Here is a 24,666-nt window from a genome sequence, read left to right on the forward strand (position 1 = left end):
CAGTGTTCCACAACCTTTTTCTACTTGCGGCACACCCATGACTTCACCACGGCACACCAAAATGTTATTTCCCTCAAAAACGTATGATATGATACTATTAATAAAATTACGTAATGCTACTAACCTATTATTATTGTTATTAAACAGACATCAACACCTGTGAGCAAATTTTTTTTACATATAATTTCTTAGAATACATAAAAATGCGTGGCTTGTAATAAAGAATAAACAAACATCATCTTATTTCATCAGTACTGCGGCAGAGAATGAAATACAAGTATAAGAAACACAACAACTGTGATAAAAATATATAAATAAAATTTTAAATTAACAAAATATGTAAAAGTTCACGTCACACCTTTCATCATGTGACGGCACATCAGTGTGCTGCGGCACACCGGTTGCGGAACACTGATTTAGACTACCATATAATCATATAAATCACTATAGTCATCCAATTTAAAGAAGAGAAATGAGATCAGCTAGTGTAGGTAATTTATATTGTTCATGTAGTAGAGAGGAAAGGGGAATATGCTGCTTTCTCCTTTCAAAATATTTATTTATTTTATTTATTGATGATACAGGTGATATTTCATAGGTAATATGTGCAGCCTCCCTATGCAACAAGTAAATAACATACCCGTTAAAATATAACAGATAAAACAATACTAAATGCCACCTGTAACCAGTAAGATTAGTTAAAATAGAGTATTATTTACAAATAGCTTTAAATCTGTGTAAATGAAGAAAAAGTTTATCTCCAAGTTTAATAACACCAACAAAACCTTAAAATATATCAGCAGATATAATTTAATATAAATATGCTACGACAAATGTTTTCGATTTTCGAGAAATTAATATAAAAATTTTTGATGATTCTGACAACATTAATAAGAAATAAAAATCAATTAATTCCCTTATTAATTAATCCCAAATCTCAAATATATTTGTTAAATTTTTATTGTTATTGTTAATGCATAGATGTGATTTTTATACTTGTTCTAATATTCAATTGTTCCAGCAATTTTAAAAATTTAAATTTGATATTTTAGCTTTTTAATTCTATTGAACACTTTGACCCAAAGCAGATCCTATTCAGATTGAAAATGTTTGTTGTAGCATATTTATATTAAATTATATTTTCTGGTATATTTTTGAGGGTTTTGTTGGTGTTATTTATTAGTATATACAGGTAATCAGTTGTGGGAAGATTTAGTTAATCCTCAAGTTTATTGACTGATATCTGATGGCAATAGAAAAAAATAAATAAAAACAAGAACTTATACTGGAATGAATAAATAATATAAAATAAAATATTATTTTCTATTATTTTATTTTATAATAGAAAAAAATTTAATCATAACATTAAGATGGCAGTATGGGATGTAGATACATTCCTAGTGTTGATGGTTGGAATATGGATGTAGATATTTTGCAAAGAAAGTAAGCCATCTCACATTTTCAGCAATTTTTCAAGCATCAGAATGAAGTGTCTTCCCTTGCTTGCTACCATATTGGGTAACTTAGCATGTGACAGGAAGTAGTTCTAATGTTACTCACAGGCCCTCAGCCAGACATATACTCCTTTTATCTTTCTTACCCCTTTATCCCTATGTGAACAGTATAGGTTACTCACTCTAGCTGACCTCATTTCTTTCATTTTGATGACTATAATCATGCTGACCAGAATATTTTATACTGCACTCTATTGCATTCAGTTGGAATTGACTTTCATTCTGGCATGGTTTTTTTTATTTATATACTGTATATATACATCTGTAAAAAATATGAAAAATCAAATGATATTTAGCTTATAAATATTAAGATATACAAAATTATAAATATATCTAATATTTAATTTAGAAAGTTCTGGAAGAAAAGAATTATCTCGGAACAGGACTAAAACCTTACCAACCTCTAGGCAAAATTAAGCTATACTTTATTACTACTGTTTGTTTGTTATTACTACAAGATATACAGTACAAAATGCAATGTAGTCTCATGGATTAATTCAATTGCCTTTATGTCCTTATATTATACTATTTTATTATATTATTGTCAAGTAAGGACTTAGTCCTTACTTGACAATAATATAATAAAACAGTACTCTGGTGGATCTTTTGTATTTCTTGTTGTGAATGAAACTGTTAATTTTGTCACCAGTTTGTTTATTTAACACTTATTAGAAACTTTACTCTCTGGATACTTTTGACAAAAATCATCATTTTGCACTGCAATCAGAAATTGATAACTGTATTAAACTATAACACAATTGATAACTGTATTAAACTATATAGTGCATGAGCAAATAAATTTTGTACTGTATTACCTAAATTTTCAATGTTTTTTTACATTAGAAATTTATTTAACTACAGAATTTAAGTAACTCATCAACATTTGATGTTTTTCAATAAATAGAAGAGAGAAACTTTTAGTTACAAGAGATAAAAAGAGACACATTTAGATACATTTTTTGATCAGTTGAATATAGTTGATTAACTGAGATTATATTTAATTAATAATATATTTTCTGGTTATATAGTATTATAGTAGATGGGGCTATCCATAAATGATGTTATGCCTTATGGGGAGAGAGTAGTTCAGAATATGATGCAATATGATGATAGTAGGGGAATGATCCTTGTGATGCCACATTTCACATTTGCCATTAATCAATTTCACACACAATTTTTTAATACAATACATTACATTTAAAACATATTCTCATATATTGTACTACATACTGGATAAATAAATACGAGAAAATGTACTGTTTTATGGTAACTGAGGAACATTGGTTAAAAACAATCTAAAACGTTTTATTTTATTTGCTGGATTGTTGAAGGTGTGTTTTTTACTGTAAAACATATTCATTGATTAAAACTTTATTTTACTTCCAATGACTCCATAAAGTCAATAACACAGTGAGATGGATGCTAAATCAGTTAAGAAGTCAACTTTTATTAGAATGCAATGTGAATATATATTCATTTGATAGAGAAATCATTGTATAAGCTCTCTATAAAATTAAAATAGTGAAAACAATCCAAATCACTAAATAAATTGTGATTTTTATAATTCAGAGCAAAAAATAAAATAAAATAAAATCTGTCGGTTTTGTTTACACGTTTATTGGGCCGCATGCGGCCCCCGGGCCGCGGGTTGGACACCCCTGATCTAAAATTTACCTTTATCATACAATTTAAACATAGATCTATGTCAAAAATGCTTCTGTTCTAGACTACTCCGCAATAAAATGTATTAATATAGTAGCTATGTTTTGTACAGGTAGAAGCATAATGGCATGTTGACAGAACGTTTACTCGTAGAAATTGTCTTTGCACAACAATTTGAGCATTTTATAGGTTTAAAAGTATAGCAGTTAGCAGTCTCGAAAAGTAAGAAAAATATGCGCTTTATAAATCGAAAGTATACAGTAGTAAGTAATTTAACAAGTAAAAACTTCCGAATAATAGTTCTCTAGCGGAGAAAAAGACACGAAATATCAATGAGAAGGCGATAGGTACAGTACTACATACATACATACATACAAGAAAGACATCGGCCGTACACGTAGTGTTTAGCCGGCAGAAAAGAGAGTAAGGGAAAGGGGAGGGGAAGAAATAGGGAGAGGAGATAGACAGTAGAGAAAGGTAGGATCCCTCTGAATGGCGTATATAAGGCTACAGTACCTTCTACGTTTGATGTTGACGTGCAGTAGGTACAGAAAAGGTGATTACGAATTGGATTTTTTCAATAATTAACGGTTATTTGGGAGTAACGCGTATTTCTGAAATTATCATACATCGTACAGGGCATGAAATAGTACAAATACGTTAATTAGCCGTACGATGCTGATTCGAGATGTTATCGAATCCTGAATAAATTGATAGAATCCTTCATAGTGTAATTAAAATTCTTTATAGAATATCGTACGAAAATATCACATCCATTATAATTTAATGATATCTTTTTTTTTTTTTAAACCAACTGTCTGTTTTGTTCTTTCAAACTTATTCATTGTTTCTATTAAATTAATATAACTGCTAATGTCAATTTTGGTCAGATTACGCTGTTTGGCCGTTAAGTCCCGGTCGAACAGCGTAATCGGCTTCGTGTAAGAATACAACAATTATAACATCTACTGTATTTATGTGAAGAAACAGATTTTTTAATATTATCCTCGGAGCTTGTTTCGGTTTGTCGGTCCGAAATCGAATCCGCATGTTTTATTGCAAGTATTTGGAAATCATCAAACTTAAGTTAGCTGAAGGTGTTAAATGCTATCTGATCTTTCATTACGCTCGAAGATTTCAAGTATCGTTGAGAAACTGAAGTTAGCTTTGATTTCTAGAAGGAAGTTATTAGATAAGTGGTGATATATTACATTAATTAATACATTTTACCCAGTGGTGTAGCATGGGTGTCAGCCGCCCCTGCCGCCCCCACTACGCTACGCTACTGATCCTCCCATAACGGCGGGATGGCCAAGACGATCCATTTGAGGAACAAAGCTCCGAGTTCAGATCAAGAACTCTAGGAATTGTTTATGGACGATCTGCAGGTCTGTCGGGAGCGGAGAGCAGAGAATTTTCCTCGGGCCCGAAGGTAACTTAGGGTCTTTGGTAGTTCTTATTCGTATAATGCTGTTTTTACAGCAGCCAAATGGCCGAGATGTTAAAGGTGACAGCCTACCGCTTTTGGGATCCGAGAACGAATACGGACTGTATCGAAAAATCTCAATAATTATATTTAATTTTTAACAAATAATTAAATATTTTCTGTTTATAAACAGTTATCCCAATCGATTTTTGTATTATTTTCTAACATAATTAACCGGATTAATGCATAATATATCACACAAATGAATAAATTGATATATATATATATATATATTTTTAATACTCTTTCCGCCCTGTGGGAACTAGGAGGGCCTCTTATAGCAGGCCCATTATAGGTTCGGCCAGACCCACAATGGTGCGACCGGGTGGTGAGGGACGGGGCCCGACATATCCGAACGGACCACCCCCGAAAAATTCCTGGGGATTCCTTGGCCCGATCGGATTCGCTCTCTGGTCCCCCAGAGCGGTAAGCTGCCACCTTAACCGCTCGGCCATCCGATCATGAATGATCAGTATCGAATGGTTTAAAATACGAAAACGATACGTTGATTTGATCTAATAATAATAATAATATTAGTATTATTAATTAAAATATATAAAATAATTTTTTAAAATTAACAAGAGGAGAAAATAATAATAAATGAATATATACAGAATATATTTATTCCATAGTTTCGGTTTTTATTACTATAGTAGCTCCCTCTATTAACTTTTGTTGCGTGCTGTTGGTGATGGGGTTGTTTTGTGGCGCGAGGATGGAAAGACCGAAAAATGTAAAAAGAAAATGAAGTTATCTGCGGGAGTTGTGGTGCCCATTAAATTCGACACCAGGAATACTTATACTTAAAAGGTGACAATATATTCGTAGAATATAATCACGTAATCGTTTCAAAAATCCTCTGTCAAAATAGTACTTTTTTAAGATTTTAATATACAAAAAACTCAAAATTTATATAAATTTTGACTGATTTCTGTTCCTATCTTTATATATAAATACTTAAACATACATTTTATTTATAAATATATCAATTTTCAATATTTATTATCAATGTTTATCTTTGATTTGTGTTTTATAGTTGATGGTTAAATTATAAAATAATAAATAAATGTATTATTTATATTTTAAGTTAATTATTATATAAATAAATTATATTAAAGACATTTTATAATTTCATGCAATTATTTATATATTTATTGAACTGTTCATCAGTAAAAGTCTGTTTAAATTGCTTTAATTTACATACAGTTTTGATTAAAAGTTGCTATTTACACCCCTTCATTATTGTGTACAGTCGACCCCCCTATAACACTTGATTTTTCCATTTTATATGAATTCCATGTTGTACGAGTCACTTAGATTTTACAAATACGTGTGCCGGGCGGTGAACGGCTCACGAATTTGTAAAATCTAAGTGACTCGTACAACATGGAATTCATATAAAATGGAAAAATCAACAGGTAGGGGGTCGACTGTAGTAAATTAAGTTAAATTACTGTTTTGTTATTAAATAAATGGCAAATTTCTTGTTAAATTACTTAATTTTTTTATTACAACTTTGATTATTTGTTTGTTTTTTAAAAAAATTACAAGAAAGAATAGTAATATCGTCATTGTAGAATATAAAATATACGAATTACCCTTTTATAAAAATGTCGAGTTAAATGTTAATGATTTTTAAACAGTTTCACAGAATTTCTAAAATTTAAATACCAAATGCATTTATATATAAGTTAGTTCTTAACGAAGTGAGGTAAATGTCAAATTGACGGAAAGAAAAAGTTTTTCAAGTTTTATACAAAGAAGTATTTTTGTTATGAAAAAATAAAGTTTTCGTATTTTCATAATAGAAAAGGATGGGTATATTTATTGATTAGCAATCTAATCTTTAAATGTGATATCTGTCAGGTAAAACACTTAATACAAATTGTTTTACAAGGTGCAGTAATGTCGTTTAACAAATATTATGCAATAACCGGAAAAGATATTTTATGGATGATAATCAATTACCTTAATTTTATCTAAACTGTTTGTGAAAGTTATCTATTTAAAATATCTATATAGTTTTATTAATAATTTTAATGAAAATTTTGTATTTATTCATGATCATTGTTATACAGATGTTTGTAATAACACGAATAAAAGTCCAGTTTTATCAGAAATAAGTAAATATAAATTTTCTTTTATAAAAATTAAAGTATTTCCTTTTAATTTTCTATCAATTAATGCAAAAAATATAACTTTTGTTATTAGTTTTTCTAATTGTAAGTTTATAGAGAATTTTCAATGAATTAAAATTTAGTCTTTTGGCGAAATGTTTTGTGAAATATTTGTAACATTAGTTTTATGTCATATTACTTTTTAATTATTAATGAAAATGCCTGTTAATTAAAGTCTTAAATCTGTAAGAAGCAAAAAAAAATTTTTTTTGCTTTGTTTAGTTGATTTGCTTTACTTATCAGGATTAACCTCTATCTTTTATATAAAGATAATTGAAAGTAGAATTAATATGAGGTTGAATGAATGTGCAAAGCATGATTTGATCTACATATTTACTTTAATAAAAATTAGATTCTTACTTTTTTAAATATGTTTTTAATATGCATTTAGACTTAGAATGTAAGATTGATTTGTTCAACCTATTAATTCCATCATTGTTATTTTTGTAAGAATAAATTATATTTTGTGTGACATTTCACACCTGCCAACTATAAATAATTATGAATAGATTTTTATATTTACACATAAAAGTATATAAACATATTTAAAAATGTTCTTTGTTTTGTGTTACAACTTAAATAATATAAACATGTTTTCAATCTGACTTTATAGAAATTTTAAATCTAAATCTTTTCATAAATATAAATTATTCTGGTTATGAAAAATTTTATAAATTCTTTTTTCTGGTTTTCTGCATTTTTGATCTTTTACAATCTTCATGATATTACTGGTGTAGAATTCAATAAATAAATAATTAATTACCTAAAACCTGCAATAATTCTCTATACAATGAACATTTTATTCCGTTTTTAACAGTTATCATCAGGTTTTCATGCATTAGAAACCTGATGATAAATACATAACTTTTAAAATTTATGATCTGTTAAAGAAATTTTAAAAAATTCTTATTTACTTTATTAAGATAGTGATATTACAAAGATTTACTTCAAAAGTAACTTTATATAATCAAAAATAAAATATAGATATAAAATGTTTAACAAAAATTCTACCTAGTATATAAATGTAAATCAAATGTGGACAGCAGGATGTTAAGATGAGGCAGTTAAGATGTTAACCTATTGCTTTGAGCAATCTGGGAGTGAATTCAGATGGTCAAAAAACCCTCAAGACTTTTTTGTGGATTGTTTGTCTTGGATGTGCTAGGCCCCATTCTTCACTACCTGATTATTTCCATTGTGGATTTAGCCAAACAATGGGTATGGATAAAGGATCCTCTCAGTGTCTAGTGGAAGAGCAAAAAAATAAAGTAAAAAAGAGAAAATTAAATATCAAAATTTTAAAGATATGAGACCTCTCTCATATCTGAGGTTGTGACCAACGTTTTCATTGCGAAAACGTACGTTGGACGTTCGGCGCCACCTTCCGGTAAGCCTAGAAGTTTGACAATGGCATTTGGAATGTCAGTGGAATCATGCTCGATGTTCCAAACACCATTGTCAAACTTCTAGGCTTACCGGAAGGCGGCACTGAACGTCCGACATACATGTTTTCGCACTGAAAACGTCAGCCGCAACCTCTCTATTATCTGAAGATTTTTTACTTACTTTTATAATTTGATACTAGAGATAGGCAATGTTCCTACCTTGTATATTTAATAATTAAAATAGAGTAATAAATTAAATCAGGCTGTCTGATATAAATGATTGAGCTAGAATGGGATTTGAATGATACACCTTATGCATACTGGGCATACCAACTATCAATTATTCATTCAGATCAATCTTTACTTTCAAACATATGTAATTTAGACTAGTGTTCCGCAACCTTTTTCTACTTGCGGCACACCCATGACTTCACCACGGCACACCAAAATGTTATTTCCCTCAAAAACGTATGATATGATACTATTAATAAAATTACGTAATGCTACTAACCTATTATTATTGTTATTAAACAGACATCAACACCTGTGAGCAAATTTTTTTTACATATAATTTCTTAGAATACATAAAAATGCGTGGCTTGTAATAAAGAATAAACAAACATCATCTTATTTCATCAGTACTGCGGCAGAGAATGAAATACAAGTATAAGAAACACAACAACTGTGATAAAAATATATAAATAAAATTTTAAATTAACAAAATATGTAAAAGTTCACGTCACACCTTTCATCATGTGACGGCACATCAGTGTGCTGCGGCACACCGGTTGCGGAACACTGATTTAGACTACCATATAATCATATAAATCACTATAGTCATCCAATTTAAAGAAGAGAAATGAGATCAGCTAGTGTAGGTAATTTATATTGTTCATGTAGTAGAGAGGAAAGGGGAATATGCTGCTTTCTCCTTTCAAAATATTTATTTATTTTATTTATTGATGATACAGGTGATATTTCATAGGTAATATGTGCAGCCTCCCTATGCAACAAGTAAATAACATACCCGTTAAAATATAACAGATAAAACAATACTAAATGCCACCTGTAACCAGTAAGATTAGTTAAAATAGAGTATTATTTACAAATAGCTTTAAATCTGTGTAAATGAAGAAAAAGTTTATCTCCAAGTTTAATAACACCAACAAAACCTTAAAATATATCAGCAGATATAATTTAATATAAATATGCTACGACAAATGTTTTCGATTTTCGAGAAATTAATATAAAAATTTTTGATGATTCTGACAACATTAATAAGAAATAAAAATCAATTAATTCCCTTATTAATTAATCCCAAATCTCAAATATATTTGTTAAATTTTTATTGTTATTGTTAATGCATAGATGTGATTTTTATACTTGTTCTAATATTCAATTGTTCCAGCAATTTTAAAAATTTAAATTTGATATTTTAGCTTTTTAATTCTATTGAACACTTTGACCCAAAGCAGATCCTATTCAGATTGAAAATGTTTGTTGTAGCATATTTATATTAAATTATATTTTCTGGTATATTTTTGAGGGTTTTGTTGGTGTTATTTATTAGTATATACAGGTAATCAGTTGTGGGAAGATTTAGTTAATCCTCAAGTTTATTGACTGATATCTGATGGCAATAGAAAAAAATAAATAAAAACAAGAACTTATACTGGAATGAATAAATAATATAAAATAAAATATTATTTTCTATTATTTTATTTTATAATAGAAAAAAATTTAATCATAACATTAAGATGGCAGTATGGGATGTAGATACATTCCTAGTGTTGATGGTTGGAATATGGATGTAGATATTTTGCAAAGAAAGTAAGCCATCTCACATTTTCAGCAATTTTTCAAGCATCAGAATGAAGTGTCTTCCCTTGCTTGCTACCATATTGGGTAACTTAGCATGTGACAGGAAGTAGTTCTAATGTTACTCACAGGCCCTCAGCCAGACATATACTCCTTTTATCTTTCTTACCCCTTTATCCCTATGTGAACAGTATAGGTTACTCACTCTAGCTGACCTCATTTCTTTCATTTTGATGACTATAATCATGCTGACCAGAATATTTTATACTGCACTCTATTGCATTCAGTTGGAATTGACTTTCATTCTGGCATGGTTTTTTTTATTTATATACTGTATATATACATCTGTAAAAAATATGAAAAATCAAATGATATTTAGCTTATAAATATTAAGATATACAAAATTATAAATATATCTAATATTTAATTTAGAAAGTTCTGGAAGAAAAGAATTATCTCGGAACAGGACTAAAACCTTACCAACCTCTAGGCAAAATTAAGCTATACTTTATTACTACTGTTTGTTTGTTATTACTACAAGATATACAGTACAAAATGCAATGTAGTCTCATGGATTAATTCAATTGCCTTTATGTCCTTATATTATACTATTTTATTATATTATTGTCAAGTAAGGACTTAGTCCTTACTTGACAATAATATAATAAAACAGTACTCTGGTGGATCTTTTGTATTTCTTGTTGTGAATGAAACTGTTAATTTTGTCACCAGTTTGTTTATTTAACACTTATTAGAAACTTTACTCTCTGGATACTTTTGACAAAAATCATCATTTTGCACTGCAATCAGAAATTGATAACTGTATTAAACTATAACACAATTGATAACTGTATTAAACTATATAGTGCATGAGCAAATAAATTTTGTACTGTATTACCTAAATTTTCAATGTTTTTTTACATTAGAAATTTATTTAACTACAGAATTTAAGTAACTCATCAACATTTGATGTTTTTCAATAAATAGAAGAGAGAAACTTTTAGTTACAAGAGATAAAAAGAGACACATTTAGATACATTTTTTGATCAGTTGAATATAGTTGATTAACTGAGATTATATTTAATTAATAATATATTTTCTGGTTATATAGTATTATAGTAGATGGGGCTATCCATAAATGATGTTATGCCTTATGGGGAGAGAGTAGTTCAGAATATGATGCAATATGATGATAGTAGGGGAATGATCCTTGTGATGCCACATTTCACATTTGCCATTAATCAATTTCACACACAATTTTTTAATACAATACATTACATTTAAAACATATTCTCATATATTGTACTACATACTGGATAAATAAATACGAGAAAATGTACTGTTTTATGGTAACTGAGGAACATTGGTTAAAAACAATCTAAAACGTTTTATTTTATTTGCTGGATTGTTGAAGGTGTGTTTTTTATTGTAAAACATATTCATTGATTAAAACTTTATTTTACTTCCAATGACTCCATAAAGTCAATAACACAGTGAGATGGATGCTAAATCAGTTAAGAAGTCAACTTTTATTAGAATGCAATGTGAATATATATTCATTTGATAGAGAAATCATTGTATAAGCTCTCTATAAAATTAAAATAGTGAAAACAATCCAAATCACTAAATAAATTGTGATTTTTATAATTCAGAGCAAATGTGAACCTGATAAAAGCCTAAATTAATTTTTACTTTTATAGGTGCAAAATATGAATAAAAACAAAATTAAGGCAATTATTTATTGTTTCTAGTTTAGAAATCCTAGTTTTTTAAATTTTCTATTTGATAAAATATAAAATGTAATCTGTAACAATTTCTTCTGGTTACAACTCTCTATTTCTGATTTATGAATTATATTTAACTATTTATTCTTTTTTTTTTTTTTTTTTTTTTTTTTTTTTTTTTTNTTTCCAAATTAATTTAGCAAAAATGCGTTTTTTTTTTCTGGTAAAGTATGTTTGTATGCTTTTTCACTTTTGTGATGTAATGAAATGATTTATGTGATTGATTCATCAATATTCAAAAGCTGGGAGTAACAGCAGTAAATATATTAGCTAAAGTTTCTCCAAAGTTTGTTTAGACTGGGTTAAAAAATTGACAGTTTGTGTCTTTGCAATGAAGTTTAAACTGCAATGTAATAAGCCCATGGCTACATGCCATTCTGTAAACTGGATTTAGCAGAGACATTGGACATATTACAGAAACAATGTCTGTAGTATGTTTATAGAGGTCATCAAATTTATAAACACAGACTTAAAGGTATCTGTCTTAAAACCATTTGGGGTGCAGATACTATACAATGCATGAATGATGCTCACATCTCTAGTTTATATAAATAACAACAAACTTAAATGCTTTGTTACATTTGCAAGACATGTGTTTATAAACATTGTGCAACTTAATATTTATTATATTTAAATATCATTTATCACAAGCCACAATTAATTTTATATTCATTAATCTTATCATATTTTATTTTAAATTAAATTTATTTTTAACAAATTTTGTCATTTTAAATTTAAATTTATTCTATAATGCTTGTAGCAGTGCTCTATATTCAAACCTACGGCTATTGATGTAGCCGAAACATTTATTATGAAAAATTTATTAAAAATTTTTGCTGTATTTTAAAAGATTTATTTATTTATTATGTTATCTAATTACCTAGTGCTTTATCAATATAATAATGTATTTTTCTCTGAGCTTTCTCTCATTTTCATATTTAGAATAAAGCAAATTAGCTTAATGATCAAACTTCTACTAATATATACATCATTCTGATGCATTAGTGTTATCAAATGATTTGTCAGATTATTTATCATACTGTACTTTGTTTGGCAAAACTTTTATTTTTGACTTTATTGGAATTAATTTACTTTCTAATATGTAGACTAAGCGTAACAAGACCATTCAAGAGATGCAGGGATGGATTTCATTTCAAGCACATTTCTAACTCAGGCCCCTCTACAATCTACCAATATGTAACTACAAGGGTCATCCAGAAAATAATGACAATTTAGCTGTAAGCAATTTGAAAAAGTATTCAAAAAATTTTTATTCTTTTAAATATGACATACATTAGTCTATTTCTTTATATAATTAACTCCTTTATTTAAGCATTTATTGTATCTATCCACAAGCCATGAATTTCCTAATATACTCGTCTGCTCCCAGTTTGTTTAACCAACTGTTGATCCATTGTCTTAAATCATCATCACTTTCAAAATTTTTTTGCTCAGGAAGTTTTTGATTTTTATAAAAAGATGAAAAATTGTGTGGTGCAAGGTACAGACTATAGGATGGACTATGGAGTGCTACTAACCTATTATTATTGTTATTAAACAGACATCAACACCTGTGAGCAAATTTTTTTTACATATAATTTCTTAGAATACATAAAAATGCGTGGCTTGTAATAAAGAATAAACAAACATCATTTTATTTCATCAGTGGTGNTATTTGGAAGAACTGTAATTCATTTTTAAGAAATATATATACATTGAAGAATATTAAGAACGTTTTCACATATCTGGTCTTGTTCAATCACCAGGAACCAAACAGTCCAGTAGCATGGAATCTTCTTCTTCCATGTTACTGGACAGTATATTTACTCTACAAAATCTATGTACTTAATAAAATGAATTAAACTTAAAAGGCAGTCTTTTTCTATTGTTATACTTTACCAAGAATCCTTACTGTCAATGGATTTTCTTTAATAATTGGATAAAGAATGTAAGTTTATTGATTTAGATTGGGGGGTCACCAAACATTTTCCACAGCATTTTTACTTACACTTATTTGAACTTTTTCTACATTGTAAGTTCATCTACGATCTATATTTATATATAAATAGTTATATTTTAGCTCATTTGTGGCACAATGCGGCAGCAGGCTGGATGAACTGATCTCGCGGGCCAAATCAAGTTTGCGGGCTGTAGTTTGGTGACTCCTGATTTAGATTAATGATGGTTTTTTAGTTTAGATTAATGTGTCATCTGAATCTTAGAAGTATTGATGTTTCCTAAGATCCTGCTTATGTAAAATTATATGAACTGAAAACAAATTTATATATAAACTTAGTTATAAAAGAAAGAAAATAAAAATGAAAAAAATATATTAACTAAGAATAAAATATTGTGTGCTTATTAATTAATGTATATATGATAATAATTCATGTTTTAGTTTTATAAATTAAATGTTTTTGAATGCTTTTGTATCTGTGAATTGTTTTGATTGTGGATACAATGAGGCAGCGTTTCATTATAGTGTTGCAAAATTAATTTGTATATTTACAGATACTTTTGCCAAGAATATTTAATCTTTTCTCATCTTGATTAAAACTCTCAAATCTACAGTTTTTGTATAATGAATTTTTGCTGATATTGTTAACTTCCCTCATTATATGTCAGACTTGTTTCTATAATTTATTCCTGGCTCTGTTATATATAATAGAGGGAAAGTTTGGCGATCGGTCAAAAATTGGCTCCCAAGATTTTTACATTTTAGACTCAGTATCTTGAAACGTCGAGAAATACAAAAAAAGAACCTTTTTTTCTGTATGTATGAATGTTAGTGTGTAGGGCATGATTTTGTTCACACTCTTTGCAGCATAATAACTTCTGTATTTTTTTGTCAAAAATTTCTGAAATTTTGCATGAGAGTGATGTTATTAACTTCTGGTTGATAAAGGGGAGAGTTATGTATCATATCTTGAGTAGGGTTGGAATTAATGATGATTTTACTTGTTATTATCACTTACAGGTTTTTACAAAACCTGTAAGTGATGATAAGTATAACAAGCTAATTTTATAATAATTAAAAATATAAAAGTTTTAAAAATAAAATATCATAACAGATAGTGTCATATGCAGTTTTAAATGTTGCCAGGAAAGTTAAGCATTTCGTTACTGAATAATCAATAACAGAAAATCCAGCAACTTATGTACTATTATGATTCCTGAAATGAATTATGTATATTCTTTTGATTATTCGAAAGCCAAAATAAGCTTAATACATTATAGAAATATTTTAAAAATTATAGGAAATAAAGTAAAGGATACAAAATATAAGAAATGGATAGAGGAGTGTTAAAATAAGAGTTGAGAAAAAAAAATTATTTCTTTAGTGTATAAAAAAATATACATCAAAATATAGGTTACATAATTGATAGAATAATCAGTTTTTATAACACATTTTGGTATGTTTTACAGATATTTTTAATATAAAAAAAGAAAATTTTTAAAAAATTATATAATGTAGACCAGGGGTGGCCAACAGTTTTTGCCCCCGGGCCAAATTGGAAAGAGAACTTTTTTCACAGGCCAAATCAGAGGCTGCCCCAGGAAGATTTTCAGGTGGTGTGAGATCTCATTGTGGTGTCACCCCACAGAGACTAAATTGTACATAGAGATTACAGATACATTTTTCACACTATCATGCATTGTCAACATTCTATGCTGTACTTAAGAGATTTGTAATGGAGCTTTAACTCTAAACACACAGTGAGTTGTTGACCCTTTTTTTGTTTTTAGGCATCAGAATTTTCATCAAGCTGTTCAGACTTAAGTAGCTAATATTGAAAGATTAATCGCGGGCCACATAAATTCGTTAGACAGGCCGTATATTGGCCACCCCTGATGTAGGCTGTTCTTAGAATATCTAATGTAAGACAGTTTAGCTGAAAGCATTTTAAAATTAAAGAAAATTAAATATTTGGTAATCTTAACAAGAAGAATGTATATGGTGCCAAGTTTTACTAATTATAAGGAATTTTTTAAATTATATTTTTTAAAATTAAAAAAAAAACATTGATTAAATATTAGATTTTTATTGTATATGCAATGCTAAATAACTTTATAAATAATATGTAGACGAAAACATTAGTTTTAACAATTTTATTATACTTTATTTTAAAAAATAGTGTTATTTAAGTATGCTATATTGAAATTAAAAAGTTCTGTAAACTCTATTTATAAAGTTTTATTGTAACATTAAAAAAAAAAAATCTTATTTTAAATCATTTCGGCTTATATCCACAATTTTAAGTGGATTTTTAAATAGAACTNTTTTTTTGCTCAGGAAGTTTTTGATTTTTATAAAAAGATGAAAAATTGTGTGGTGCAAGGTACAGACTATAGGATGGACTATGGAGTGGATGATTGAAAACTACCAAAATTGTGCAGCAAAGTTTGGATTACAATACTAAGTAAGGATGGGCATTGTCAATCAGCTTTGGATGGCTTCACATAGTCATTTGAGAGTATTGTAGTACTGTTCTGCATTATTCATGGTGCCATAGGCAAGAAACCTACTATGAGAACTTTGATCAAAAGGCTGTCACCCATGATATCTTTTTGAATTTTTGTGCTTTTGGGTGAGATGGGATGATGCCACTCAAGTGATTTGCTTAAGTGAGTAATTATTTTGTGGAATAAAATGAGATACTCAGGTCTCAGCCCTAGTAACAATCTAATCAAAAAGAAATCTGTGATACTAAACTAAAAATGTTATTTCTGACATCATTCTCCTGATTTTGTGTTTCAGTTGTTACAGTATCCATTGTGAACAAACTTTTGTTGTTAAAACCAAGATGTTCCAACAAATTCACTAAGCAGTGAATGAGAAATATTTGGAAGAACTGTAATTCATTTTTAAGAAATATATATACATTGAAGAATATTAAGAACGTTTTCACATATCTGGTCTTGTTCAATCACCAGGAACCAAACAGTCCAGTAGCATGGAATCTTCTTCTTCCATGTTACTGGACAGTATATTTACTCTACAAAATCTATGTACTTAATAAAATGAATTAAACTTAAAAGGCAGTCTTTTTCTATTGTTATACTTTACCAAGAATCCTTACTGTCAATGGATTTTCTTTAATAATTGGATAAAGAATGTAAGTTTATTGATTTAGATTGGGGGGTCACCAAACATTTTCCACAGCATTTTTACTTACACTTATTTGAACTTTTTCTACATTGTAAGTTCATCTACGATCTATATTTATATATAAATAGTTATATTTTAGCTCATTTGTGGCACAATGCGGCAGCAGGCTGGATGAACTGATCTCGCGGGCCAAATCAAGTTTGCGGGCTGTAGTTTGGTGACTCCTGATTTAGATTAATGATGGTTTTTTAGTTTAGATTAATGTGTCATCTGAATCTTAGAAGTATTGATGTTTCCTAAGATCCTGCTTATGTAAAATTATATGAACTGAAAACAAATTTATATATAAACTTAGTTATAAAAGAAAGAAAATAAAAATGAAAAAAATATATTAACTAAGAATAAAATATTGTGTGCTTATTAATTAATGTATATATGATAATAATTCATGTTTTAGTTTTATAAATTAAATGTTTTTGAATGCTTTTGTATCTGTGAATTGTTTTGATTGTGGATACAATGAGGCAGCGTTTCATTATAGTGTTGCAAAATTAATTTGTATATTTACAGATACTTTTGCCAAGAATATTTAATCTTTTCTCATCTTGATTAAAACTCTCAAATCTACAGTTTTTGTATAATGAATTTTTGCTGATATTGTTAACTTCCCTCATTATATGTCAGACTTATTTCTATAATTTATTCCTGGCTCTGTCATATATAATAGAGGGAAAGTTTGGCGATCGGTCAAAAATTGGCTCCCAAGATTTTTACATTTTAGACTCAGTATCTTGAAACGTCGAGAAATACAAAAAAAGAACCTTTTTTTCTGTATGTATGAATGTTAGTGTGTAGGGCATGATTTTGTTCACACTCTTTGCAGCATAATAACTTCTGTATTTTTTTGTCAAAAATTTCTGAAATTTTGCATGAGAGTGATGTTATTAACTTCTGGTTGATAAAGGGGAGAGTTATGTATCATATCTTGAGTAGGGTTGGAATTAATGATGATTTTACTTGTTATTATCACTTACAGGTTTTTACAAAACCTGTAAGTGATGATAAGTATAACAAGCTAATTTTATAATAATTAAAAANGTTTTACAAATGAAATAAATACATTGAAAAATATAAAAACAAATAAAAATTATACTTTAGGCTGACTGGAATTCTTTCGGATAAACGACGCCCTACTGTATTACATATTTAGCTTTCTTAATGAATAAATGTTAAAATAAGCAATAATGAGATTTATAAAACTATTAACCAGCAGTATCTAATTAGATTTGTAAAACTGTTTACTAACATCATCTCAAATATCTCAATTTCTGAACACTTATAAGCACAAATAAATTTAGAAGTCAGTTATGCTACCCAGATCTCTGTCTGAACTTATGCAGTTATGCTATCCGGAATCTCTCTCTCCAGAACTACTAATTAGGTTTAAGGATGTTTATATTTAGAAGTCTGTTGACTTTTAAATAGAACAATGTTTAAAGCCATATAGTGCATAGCTGAAGTTATTTTTATAATTATGAACATATTTTTCCACACCATTGTTGAAAAATGAACATTTTATTTTAATAATTATGATTAAAAATAGTGATGTAAACTTAGAAGAGCAAAAAAACAAAAAAGATACTGTGAAACTAACAACTCCCTAAAAAGGAAAACAGATAAAGCAAAAATTGAATGGATGAAAAGAGAATGTGATGAAATGCAAAACTTAGAAAGAATTAAAGGTTTGACATGGCATATGATTTAATAAAGAAAATAGTCTATTGGACAAAAATTTAGTTTAAATCAATCAGGCAGAAATAAAAAGGACATTAATAGTGAAGAAGAAATACTACAGAGATGGCCTGAATATGTAAGTGATTATACAGCACAGAAGAGGATGTGAAAGTGAGAATAGAGAAGATGGAGAGTTGATAGAGGATATTAAAGGATGAAGTCATGAAAAATATGGAAAAATTCCACATTGTGGATCTTCTCATATTACTTAAAATTTATTACCATTTTTTATTGTTTTACAACACAGTTGAATGTCTACTTGATCAGACATAGGTCTGCTATTTTTTACCTTGAAGTTTGAAATTTCTAAACTCAAAATTAGAACTTCAAACCATCATAAGTTTGTCCAGCTCTTATTGATTAGCATAAATAACCAGCTAATGATGTCACTTTTCTATATGCTTACCTCTTTCTTACGGAGTGGATTAATCCATTTCAACTATATTCCAACTCTGACACATTGCTTGAGAAACATCTATACCAGAATGAATCTCATAATAACAGCACTATTGAGACTGGCTAGACTAAATTGGTGATTATGGCCTTAGTGGTAATGTACTCCATACCATCTACAAGATGGCTCTAGAGCAGTGGTTCTTAAGGGGTTGGTACCGCCAACCGGTGAGTGTTGAAAAGATCTAAGGAGGCTTTTTTTGGTTCAATGCCAATTTAGGAGGCATTGAGGACCAACTGCTGCCCCCATGGGCAGTGTTGGTTTTCAACGCCACCTACTCACAAGAATGTGCTGAGAAGTTTGATTAATTAATACTAAAAATCATCAAGTGCATGTTTCAACAAATAGTTCTAAATATCTTGTAAGCAAGAACAGTCTGTATTAAAAGTAGGTATTGGTACAGTACATTATAGCCTGTGCAGTGTTTACAGATCACATTCAAAAGATAACTTGCATGGACCACTTATTAAAAATATATTTTTGTTGTAATAATTATTTGTCATAGAGATAAGTACATACATATTTACTATTATTATTTCTGTAAACTCTATTTATAAAGTTTTATTGTAACATTAAAAAAAAAAAATCTTATTTTAAATCATTTCGGCTTATATCCACAATTTTAAGTGGATTTTTAAATAGAACTACTTTAAAATTTTGATTATTTGATCATCCATTATCTATATTTGCATATTTGATACTTGGCCAAATCACTATTCATTGCATCTCTAATGTAAACAGCTATAGAAATTTATCATTAATTTATTCTCTTGTGTATGCAGTAGAAGTTAATGACTTTTAAGCACGACAACACTGAATTTATGTATTAGATTTTTCTGATTAGTTGCTTTGTAATATTATTCATTGGTCCAATACTACAAGCCTTGTATAGTTTTATTTATTTACTTTTTGAAATAGTTTACTTCAAATTTTTTTATATGGAACTGGAAAGTACATATCGTGTGGAATTTTTTCTAAAACCTGCAGTATATCTTATTTTGATGTGTCATAATATCATAAAGCTAGATTTCTCTTCTGCATAATGTATGAATAAAATAATACTTTTTCAAATGGTCAGTTATTTTTTGAAATAATATAATGTATTGAAATCCATTTAACCATTTGAGAAAGTGATATATTTATACATTCAATCAAGAACCTCATTTCTATTTAATATATCTTAAACTATACAAAAGCTAAATTTTGGATTTTAATAAATAATAATGTATTTTTCCTTGGCAAAGTTTTATACCACAGTACTACTGTTCAAAATTTTAAAATACAGTACAATTTGTACTGTACTTTAAAGGTTTGAGTAGTTTAAGACAAGTGCAGTTTTCAAGTCTTATACAGTAGAGCATCGTTTATCCAAATCAATTGGGGACTGGGGTTGTTTGGATAACTTATTTTTCAGATAACCGATTATATACGAAAAAATATATTAACCTATCCCTTGTTGAAATTTTTCTCTGTTGCGTGTAGCTTCGCGTTGAATTTTCATCGATGTTAAACCTAACGTAAACTTTTTAAAATAATAATCGTGGCTATTGTATCATTAAAAATGATTTCTTTATGTTTTACAAATGAAATAAATACATTGAAAAATATAAAAACAAATAAAAATTATACTTTAGGCTGACTGGAATTCTTTCGGATAAACGACGCCCTACTGTATTACATATTTAGCTTTCTTAATGAATAAATGTTAAAATAAGCAATAATGAGATTTATAAAACTATTAACCAGCAGTATCTAATTAGATTTGTAAAACTGTTTACTAACATCATCTCAAATATCTCAATTTCTGAACACTTATAAGCACAAATAAATTTAGAAGTCAGTTATGCTACCCAGATCTCTGTCTGAACTTATGCAGTTATGCTATCCGGAATCTCTCTCTCCAGAACTACTAATTAGGTTTAAGGATGTTTATATTTAGAAGTCTGTTGACTTTTAAATAGAACAATGTTTAAAGCCATATAGTGCATAGCTGAAGTTATTTTTATAATTATGAACATATTTTTCCACACCATTGTTGAAAAATGAACATTTTATTTTAATAATTATGATTAAAAATAGTGATGTAAACTTAGAAGAGCAAAAAAACAAAAAAGATACTGTGAAACTAACAACTCCCTAAAAAGGAAAACAGATAAAGCAAAAATTGAATGGATGAAAAGAGAATGTGATGAAATGCAAAACTTAGAAAGAATTAAAGGTTTGACATGGCATATGATTTAATAAAGAAAATAGTCTATTGGACAAAAATTTAGTTTAAATCAATCAGGCAGAAATAAAAAGGACATTAATAGTGAAGAAGAAATACTACAGAGATGGCCTGAATATGTAAGTGATTATACAGCACAGAAGAGGATGTGAAAGTGAGAATAGAGAAGATGGAGAGTTGATAGAGGATATTAAAGGATGAAGTCATGAAAAATATGGAAAAATTCCACATTGTGGATCTTCTCATATTACTTAAAATTTATTACCATTTTTTATTGTTTTACAACACAGTTGAATGTCTACTTGATCAGACATAGGTCTGCTATTTTTTACCTTGAAGTTTGAAATTTCTAAACTCAAAATTAGAACTTCAAACCATCATAAGTTTGTCCAGCTCTTATTGATTAGCATAAATAACCAGCTAATGATGTCACTTTTCTATATGCTTACCTCTTTCTTACGGAGTGGATTAATCCATTTCAACTATATTCCAACTCTGACACATTGCTTGAGAAACATCTATACCAGAATGAATCTCATAATAACAGCACTATTGAGACTGGCTAGACTAAATTGGTGATTATGGCCTTAGTGGTAATGTACTCCATACCATCTACAAGATGGCTCTAGAGCAGTGGTTCTTAAGGGGTTGGTACCGCCAACCGGTGAGTGTTGAAAAGATCTAAGGAGGCTTTTTTTGGTTCAATGCCAATTTAGGAGGCATTGAGGACCAACTGCTGCCCCCATGGGCAGTGTTGGTTTTCAACGCCACCTACTCACAAGAATGTGCTGAGAAGTTTGATTAATTAATACTAAAAATCATCAAGTGCATGTTTCAACAAATAGTTCTAAATATCTTGTAAGCAAGAACAGTCTGTATTAAAAGTAGGTATTGGTACAGTACATTATAGCCTGTGCAGTGTTTACAGATCACATTCAAAAGATAACTTGCATGGACCACTTATTAAAAATATATTTTTGTTGTAATAATTATTTGTCATAGAGATAAGTACATACATATTTACTATTATTATTATTATTTTTTTTACCGACCGACGTTAGTAACATAATTTAAAAGTATCTTATAAATTTTAAATTTACATAAATTTAAATAATTTATTACAAAAAATTTCTCTATTGTAAAATATTCATAAAACAACTTACATAAATTTAAATTTGAAATTTAAATGATTAAATTATAATAATAAATTTATTTAATATGGTGATGGTTGGCTGTGTGGTGGCCACAGCAGATTATTTTATTGTTTTTATTTCTACAGATAGACCAATGTCAGATTCAAAGAAAAAAAATGTAAATAATAAAATCCATTCAATAAACAAAGCATTAATTATAAATACATTGCATAACCTTATAAATAACCTTATATATATTTTGGAACATAACACAATGTTTTCGGTCCACTCTAGGACTTTCTTCAGGTGGAGTTCTAGAAAAAAAAGTTTCTGGTGTGATTAGTGTTCCATTCAGTTTCCAATGCGTTCTAATTTCGAATCATCAAAATTAGAACGCATCGGAAACTGAATGGAACACTAATCACACCAGAAATGTTTTTTCTAGAACTCCACCTGAAAAAAGTCCTAGAGTGGACCGAAAACATTGTGTTGTGTTCCAAAATAACTGCAAAGCATTATAAGGTTAGTGATGTGTATTTACAAAATGTAGACAATATAATGTCAAATACTTGAAATATGGTTTTATTCAGGCATCCTTAAACAAGACATTACCAATGTACCTGATTTGCCAGAGAGTTCTCAAATGAACCCTTCACAATTAGAACAACAATTGACCAAAATACATCCTGACAGAAAAGATAAAGATTTTCTTATTTTCAAATGCTCAAGAACAACATTTGAGACATCCAACTTTAGCTGGTAAATTTTCAGAGGCATCGAAATGAGACAATGATTGGTTATGTGCCTTTTACATTTCCTCGCTTATTGCTAAATCGAGAAAACCTCACACTATTGGAGAAGAATTGATACTGCCAGCTATGAGTGAGGTTCTGTGTGCTGTATCACACAAGTCACTCTGATATTATTAAGAAAATCCCATTAATTAAGCAGTAATATGGTACAGAGACAAATGTCCTAGGATGTGGAGAGTTCTCTAACTATCCACTTTCTCGGACTGATTTTTTGAAGACTACCGAGTTTTCTTTACAGCTTGATGAATCTACTTTACCAAACAATGAGTCTACTTCTTGCATGTATTCGCTTTGTAAAATACAGTATGAAAAAAATTTATCAAGAACTATTATTTGCAAAAAAATTAGAAATGGATACTAAAGGGAAAATCTATATTTGAAGTATTGGAACACTGTTTTAAATAAAAAGGTATTCCTTTGGATAATATGTCTGTTGCTATCAATGATGCTCTGGCAATGGTTGGACGATATTGTGGGTCGATTTCATATTTGAAAAAAGTGGTACCAAATGTAGTTGCTGTGTATTGTGTAATTCACAAACAACATTTGGTTGCAAAAAATCTTAGTGATTGCCTTCATTGCTCACTACAGTATGTAATTACAGCAGTTAACAAGATCAGAAGCAATGCTCTCAATGATATTGTTTTGAAAACGGTGATGAAAATGACAAGGACTTCAATTGTTTACTATTGTACACAGAAGTTTGTTGGCTATCAAAGGTTACCTGTCTAAAAAGATTTTATGACCTCTTTGACTTGGTTATAATGTTTTTTGAAACATTGATAATTAGGAGAGAATTTATTGAAATTTAAGAATGATATTTATAAATCAGTTAAATAAGATATAAATTTAATGAAAGAATCTACAGCTGCAAGGAAATGATTTTAATTTGATCAAAGCAAAGGCAACTATTACAAGGCTCATAATACAAAGGCTCGCAGCCCTGCAGGTCACATGAATATACAGAATTGTGTCTACATATGCAGCACTGGTCTTGGTCAAGAGGCAGTCTTCTGCAGAACAATGGTGAAGGATATAGAGACAAAGCACTGCAATTAGATGTTTCATCAAACTCTGATGTCAGGAAGACATACTTTCAGTTTATTATTCCTCACAGCTTTGATCTTTTAATATCTTTTGTCTGAAGCCACTTTTTCTATTACAGTAAAATTTGTGTAAACCAGAATTGCACCAAACCAAATTTTTTTTGTTTGGCAAGTTTCAGTTTTGAACAGATTTTAGTATTTTTTTTTTTTAAATTCGTAAATATACTAGATAAATGTCCACAATTATGTTCATTTTTATAGTAA

At 28.8% G+C, this 24,666-nt stretch overlaps 1 protein-coding gene across 6 annotated transcripts in view; it reads left to right on the forward strand.

The window, feature by feature from the left end:
* Positions 1-5,315: 5,315 nt before the first annotated feature.
* The window catches only part of LOC111632083 (DCN1-like protein 3), a 41,155-nt gene continuing 21,804 nt past the window's right edge, over positions 5,316-24,666 (forward strand). For 4 of the 6 annotated variants that reach the window (XM_023376439.1, XM_023376443.1, XM_023376438.1 and 1 more), the window contains exon 1: positions 5,316-5,472. The gene's annotated coding sequence lies outside the window, so the exon portion shown is untranslated. Of the gene's footprint in view, positions 5,473-6,767; positions 6,786-12,932; positions 13,065-24,666 lie in introns of those variants that run through there. The other 2 variants (XM_023376440.1, XM_023376441.1) reach the window with 2 other exon arrangements.

Source organism: Centruroides sculpturatus, unplaced genomic scaffold, assembly GCF_000671375.1.
Source record: "Centruroides sculpturatus isolate CEXI.00-Female unplaced genomic scaffold, Cexi_2.0 scaffold806, whole genome shotgun sequence".
NCBI lineage: Eukaryota > Metazoa > Arthropoda > Arachnida > Scorpiones > Buthidae > Centruroides > Centruroides sculpturatus.